This window comes from Megalopta genalis, unplaced genomic scaffold (genome assembly GCF_051020955.1).
Source record: "Megalopta genalis isolate 19385.01 unplaced genomic scaffold, iyMegGena1_principal scaffold0068, whole genome shotgun sequence".
In the NCBI taxonomy this organism is placed as follows: Eukaryota; Metazoa; Arthropoda; class Insecta; order Hymenoptera; family Halictidae; genus Megalopta; species Megalopta genalis.
Window position 1 is genome coordinate 167,501 of NW_027476137.1, and position 6,687 is coordinate 174,187.

Below are 6,687 nucleotides of genomic sequence, written 5' to 3' on the forward strand. Positions count from 1 at the left end.
CACAAGCCGGTCTCTCTTGATACCAATGTAAACGAGCATTAAGTTATCTTCAGACTGCCCGATATTTTCGTCCTTTGGACTTTCCCAACGATTCCTTTTTTTCTTTTTTTTTTACACACCACAGCGAAGACTTGAGGAAGCGTGATTAGCACGCTCGCATCCCTCCCTGTCCTACTACAACTGTGTGTGTGTGTGTAAAGAAAGAAAAAAGAATACATTGGCTTTCTCTCTATCGAGAAGATGGCCTACGCAACGCAGATCAAAGGCCTAATACGTGTAATATAATACGCGTCTGGCCGTGTATAAATCACGCACGAATGATCTGGTCGGGCCCAACTCTTCTCGTACGCTTATTTTTCCGTGTTGGGGCACTATCATAAAATCACACAAACCCCAACACGTGTGTGTCTTGGAAGGAAGATGGCCTACGCAACGCAGATCAAAGGCCTAATACGTGTAGTACACACGTCTGCCGTGTAAATCACGCACGAATGATCTGGTCGGGCCCAACTCTTCTCCACCACACCACATCCCAACTTTGTACATTTTTATATATTTTTGTGCGTTGGGGCACCTTCATAATCACAAACCCCAACAACACATATATCTCTCTCTCTTTGAAAGATTTGTTGTGGCCTACGCAACGCAGATCAAAGGCCTAATACGTGTAGTACACACGTCTGGCCGTGTAAATCACGCACGAATGATCTGGCGGGCTCAACAATATCTTTTTTTTTTATATGAATTCTTATCCACAAACTAATCGAATTCATTTTCTCTCCTCCTCTCCTCTCTCTTTGAGATATATTGGAACATTGTAATGATCCTTCCGCAGGTTCACCTACGGAAACCTTGTTACGACTTTTACTTCCTCTAAATAATCAAGTTTGGTCATCTTCCCGGCATCATCGGCAATGCCGAAACATTGCCGCGCACCAGTCCGAAGACCTCACTAAATCATTCAATCGGTAGTAGCGACGGGCGGTGTGTACAAAGGGCAGGGACGTAATCAACGCGAGCTTATGACTCGCGCTTACTGGGAATTCCTCGTTCATGGGGAATAATTGCAAGCCCCAATCCCTAGCACGAAGGAGGTTCAGCGGGTTACCCGGGCCTTTCGGCCAGGGAACACACGCTGATTCCTTCAGTGTAGCGCGCGTGCGGCCCAGAACATCTAAGGGCATCACAGACCTGTTATTGCTCAATCTCGTGCGGCTAGAAGCCGCCTGTCCCTCTAAGAAGATTTGTTTGTACGTTGGTAGTAAAAACCCCACCGGCAGAAGCCGAGAGCCTTCGAGATACCATAATTACGTCTATTTAGCAGGCTAGAGTCTCGTTCGTTATCGGAATTAACCAGACAAATCGCTCCACCAACTAAGAACGGCCATGCACCACCACCCACCGAATCAAGAAAGAGCTATCAATCTGTCAATCCTTCCGGTGTCCGGGCCTGGTGAGGTTTCCCGTGTTGAGTCAAATTAAGCCGCAGGCTCCACTCCTGGTGGTGCCCTTCCGTCAATTCCTTTAAGTTTCAGCTTTGCAACCATACTTCCCCCGGAACCCAAAAGCTTTGGTTTCCCGGAAGCTGCCCGCCGAGTCATCGTAGGAACTTCGGCGGATCGCTAGCTGGCATCGTTTATGGTTAGAACTAGGGCGGTATCTGATCGCCTTCGAACCTCTAACTTTCGTTCTTGATTAATGAAAACATTTTTGGCAAATGCTTTCGCTTCTGTCCGTCTTGCGACGATCCAAGAATTTCACCTCTAACGTCGCAATACGAATGCCCCCATCTGTCCCTATTAATCATTACCTCGGGGTTCCGAAAACCAACAAAATAGAACCGAGGTCCTATTCCATTATTCCATGCACACAGTATTCAGGCGAAGGTAGCCTGCTTTGAGCACTCTAATTTGTTCAAAGTAAACGTACCGGCCCACCTCGACACTCAGTGAAGAGCACCGCGATGGGATATTAGTTGGACCGCCCCGTGAAGAGCAAAGCCCACCGGTAGGACGTACCACATAATGCCAGTTAAACACCGCGAGCGATGAACCGACACTGTGACACACAGATTCAACTACGAGCTTTTTAACCGCAACAACTTTAATATACGCTATTGGAGCTGGAATTACCGCGGCTGCTGGCACCAGACTTGCCCTCCAATGGATCCTCGTTAAAGGATTTAAAGTGTACTCATTCCGATTACGGGGCCTCGGATGAGTCCCGTATCGTTATTTTTCGTCACTACCTCCCCGTGCCGGGAGTGGGTAATTTGCGCGCCTGCTGCCTTCCTTGGATGTGGTAGCCGTTTCTCAGGCTCCCTCTCCGGAATCGAACCCTGATTCCCCGTTACCCGTTACAACCATGGTAGGCGCAGAACCTACCATCGACAGTTGATAAGGCAGACATTTGAAAGATGCGTCGCCGGTGCTATAAGACCATGCGATCAGCACAAAGTTATTCAGAGTCACCAAAGCAAACGATGGACGAGTGTAAACACCCGCCACCGATTGGTTTTGATCTAATAAAAGCGTTCCTACCATCTCTGGTCGGAACTCTGTTTTGCATGTATTAGCTCTAGAATTACCACAGTTATCCAAGTAAATTTTAGTACGATCTAAGAAACCATAACTGATTTAATGAGCCATTCGCGGTTTCACCTTAATACGGCATGTACTGAGACATGCATGGCTTAATCTTTGAGACAAGCATATGACTACTGGCAGGATCAACCAGGGAACTATACAATATGTATATATAAAATGGACAAAATTTAAATCCTTTTCCATCGTCGCCTGTTTCATATATATATGTCAGGTCGACACACCACTTTTCTCTTTCAAATATGTACAAGTTTTGCCACATTCCGCGCTTGTAACATATCTTCTTTAACGCTCAATTTCTTTCATTTTTCTACCATACAGATATTTTACCGTACGCCCAAAAACGTACGTATTATATTTTTGTTCTATCATAAAATCACATTTTTCTACGTACGCCAGCTTCGTACGTTTCTATCTTTGCCTTCATAAAATCACAAGATAATTTTATCTTCAAGAGTCTCGCTATTAACATCTTGTAAGATAAATGTACGTCCCAGCTAAAACGTACAAATACTTCAAATTAAGTAATAATATATCATCGCTATTGACAAATTTTTAAGATCCAAGACACAGTTCTCTCTATATGTTTTAATATTTTTTATGTACTCAAATATATTCAAAGGAAAAAGTACATGGGTGATGCCATAGTCGTGGAAGCGCGTACGCTCACGCTGATCTTCTGACCGCCGGAAGCACGAAACCTCTGATCTGGGCAAAATCGGCAAGCCGAGGAAGAACGGACAGGACACATGCTGGACTGGCGAGAAAGCGTGTTCTTCCGCTCGCGCTAGGCATTTCGATTTCTGACACCTCTTGATTTAAAAAATCAGTTTTTTGATAGTTTTCTCTCTCCACTGGGCTATTCATTTTAGCCACAGTTTTCAATTGGTACGATTTGCTTCCAAATCTTACAGATGCATTTTAAAAAATTTTTCCATCGCTCGGACAGAAGAGTCGATTGCTCAGTGAGTACGAGTATACATACAAAGTGCATACGGGTAACCAACCCCGTAGGGCTTGCCACATATGGGCCATTCGGTCAAAGACACCGACCCGTGGCCACGCTGTGTGGAGAAAAGTCCGTAACGTAAACGGCACGAAACAGTCAGGACCGAAGCCCCGAAGGAGCTCTGAGACAGCTTCTCGACCGAGATCGTAGAATTGGCCCAAAACCCGCTCTGCTCCGTCCGCCTCGCACGGACCGTGTATCTCTTATAGATACCGAACGGCCGGCAAGGACGCCGGCGCCGCCGGCCGAATAGCACGCGCGCTTATGAGTGTAAACCGCCGCGGCAACAGACCGCCCGGCCGTGCTGTTGTAACATAGCGCGTGAACGAACGAAAAAAAAATTTATAGTAAACATTAAAATAAATTACATTACCGTAAACTAGACAAAAAATTACACATTTTTTCCCAATATGAAAATTTTCACAAACTTTTCAAAGTCCCATCGCATCGAGTAAACTTTTTTAATAACGCTTCCGCACGATTCTAAATGCTTAATCCATATGTGAAATCGATCACTGATCACGAATATCGTATTTAAAAAAATTACAAAAATTTATTTTTCAAAATAATCAAAAAAAACCGAAAAATCACAAGAGTAAAGTACCATTATTTTAAACAATATGTCGTTCTAAATGCTTAATCCCTATGTAAAAAAGTTATCTAAGCAAGAATATGTAATTGAAAAAAATTAGAAAAATTTATTTTAGCCGTAAATCGAAAATAATGGGGACACCGGAGCTGTTCGAAGCGCCGAGACGCGCCGCGTACGGCCGAATATTTTCTAAGTCCCAACGTACCGATCAAGAGTAAAGTACCATTTTCCTACATTAGATTTCGTTCTAAATGCTTAATCCCTATGTAAAAACGTTAGTTAAGCAAGAATATCGTATTTTTAAAAAAATCTAATGATAGGATTTTCCAGAAAATTGAAAAAACCGAAAAATGTCAAGAGTAAAGTGCCATTTTCTGACATTAGATTTCGTTCTAAATGCTTAATCCCTATGTAGAAACGTTAGTTAAGCAAGAATATCGTATTTTTAAAAAAATCTAATGATAGGATTTTTCAGAAAATTGAAAAAACCGTAAAATGTCAAGAGTAAAGTGCCCTTATTTTAAACAATGTATCGTTCTAAATGCTTAATCCCTATGTAAAAAAGTTATTTTAGCAGGAATATGTTATTGAAAAAAATTAGAAAAATTTATTTTAGCCGTAAATCGAAAATAATGGGGACACCGGAGCTGTTCGAAGCGCCGAGCGCGCCGCGTACGCCCGAATATTTTCAAAGTCCCAACGTACCGATCAAGAGTAAAGTACCATTTTCCTACATTAGATTTCGTTCTAAATGCTTAATCCCTATGTAAAAACGTTAGTTAAGCAAGAATATCGTATTTTTAAAAAAATCTAATGATAGGATTTTCCAGAAAATTGAAAAAACCGAAAAATGTCAAGAGTAAAGTGCCATTTTCTGACATTAGATTTCGTTCTAAATGCTTAATCCCTATGTAGAAACGTTAGTTAAGCAAGAATATCGTATTTTTAAAAAAATCTAATGATAGGATTTTTCAGAAAATTGAAAAAACCGTAAAATGTCAAGAGTAAAGTGCCCTTACTTTAAACAATGTATCGTTCTAAATGCTTAATCCCTATGTAAAAAAGTTATTTAAGCAGGAATATGTTATTGAAAAAAATTAGAAAAATTTATTTTAGCCGTAAATCGAAAATAATGGATCGAGCGAATCGGTCGATTGCGCCGAGACGCGCTATGATGCAACAGACGAGCGATTGGAACGCCCGAATATTTTCAAAGTCCCAACGTACCGATCAAGAGTAAAGTACCATTTTCCTACATTAGATTTCGTTCTAAATGCTTAATCCCTATGTAAAAACGTTAGTTAAGCAAGAATATCGTATTTTTAAAAAAATCTAATGATAGGATTTTCCAGAAAATTGAAAAAACCGAAAAATGTCAAGAGTAAAGTGCCATTTTCTGACATTAGATTTCGTTCTAAATGCTTAATCCCTATGTAGAAACGTTAGTTAAGCAAGAATATCGTATTTTTAAAAAAATCTAATGATAGGATTTTTCAGAAAATTGAAAAAACCGTAAAATGTCAAGAGTAAAGTGCCCTTATTTTAAACAATGTATCGTTCTAAATGCTTAATCCCTATGTAAAAAAGTTATTTTAGCAGGAATATGTTATTGAAAAAAATTAGAAAAATTTATTTTAGCCGTAAATCGAAAATAATGGGGACACCGGAGCTGTTCGAAGCGCCGAGCGCGCCGCGTACGCCCGAATATTTTCAAAGTCCCAACGTACCGATCAAGAGTAAAGTACCATTTTCCTACATTAGATTTCGTTCTAAATGCTTAATCCCTATGTAAAAACGTTAGTTAAGCAAGAATATCGTATTTTTAAAAAAATCTAATGATAGGATTTTCCAGAAAATTGAAAAAACCGAAAAATGTCAAGAGTAAAGTGCCATTTTCTGACATTAGATTTCGTTCTAAATGCTTAATCCCTATGTAGAAACGTTAGTTAAGCAAGAATATCGTATTTTTAAAAAAATCTAATGATAGGATTTTTCAGAAAATTGAAAAAACCGTAAAATGTCAAGAGTAAAGTGCCCTTATTTTAAACAATGTATCGTTCTAAATGCTTAATCCCTATGTAAAAAAGTTATTTTAGCAGGAATATGTTATTGAAAAAAATTAGAAAAATTTATTTTAGCCGTAAATCGAAAATAATGGGGACACCGGAGCTGTTCGAAGCGCCGAGCGCGCCGCGTACGCCCGAATATTTTCAAAGTCCCAACGTACCGATCAAGAGTAAAGTACCATTTTCCTACATTAGATTTCGTTCTAAATGCTTAATCCCTATGTAAAAACGTTAGTTAAGCAAGAATATCGTATTTTTAAAAAAATCTAATGATAGGATTTTCCAGAAAATTGAAAAAACCGAAAAATGTCAAGAGTAAAGTGCCATTTTCTGACATTAGATTTCGTTCTAAATGCTTAATCCCTATGTAGAAACGTTAGTTAAGCAAGAATATCGTATTTTTAAAAAAATCTAATG

General features: G+C 40.0%; 1 non-coding gene across 1 annotated transcript; it reads right to left on the reverse strand.

Annotated features, from left to right (window-relative positions):
• Positions 1–818: 818 nt before the first annotated feature.
• Positions 819–2,739, reverse strand: LOC143261769 (small subunit ribosomal RNA). The gene has a single exon (XR_013035811.1). It is a non-coding gene; the product is annotated as a small subunit ribosomal RNA (ribosomal RNA).
• Positions 2,740–6,687: the final 3,948 nt, after the last annotated feature.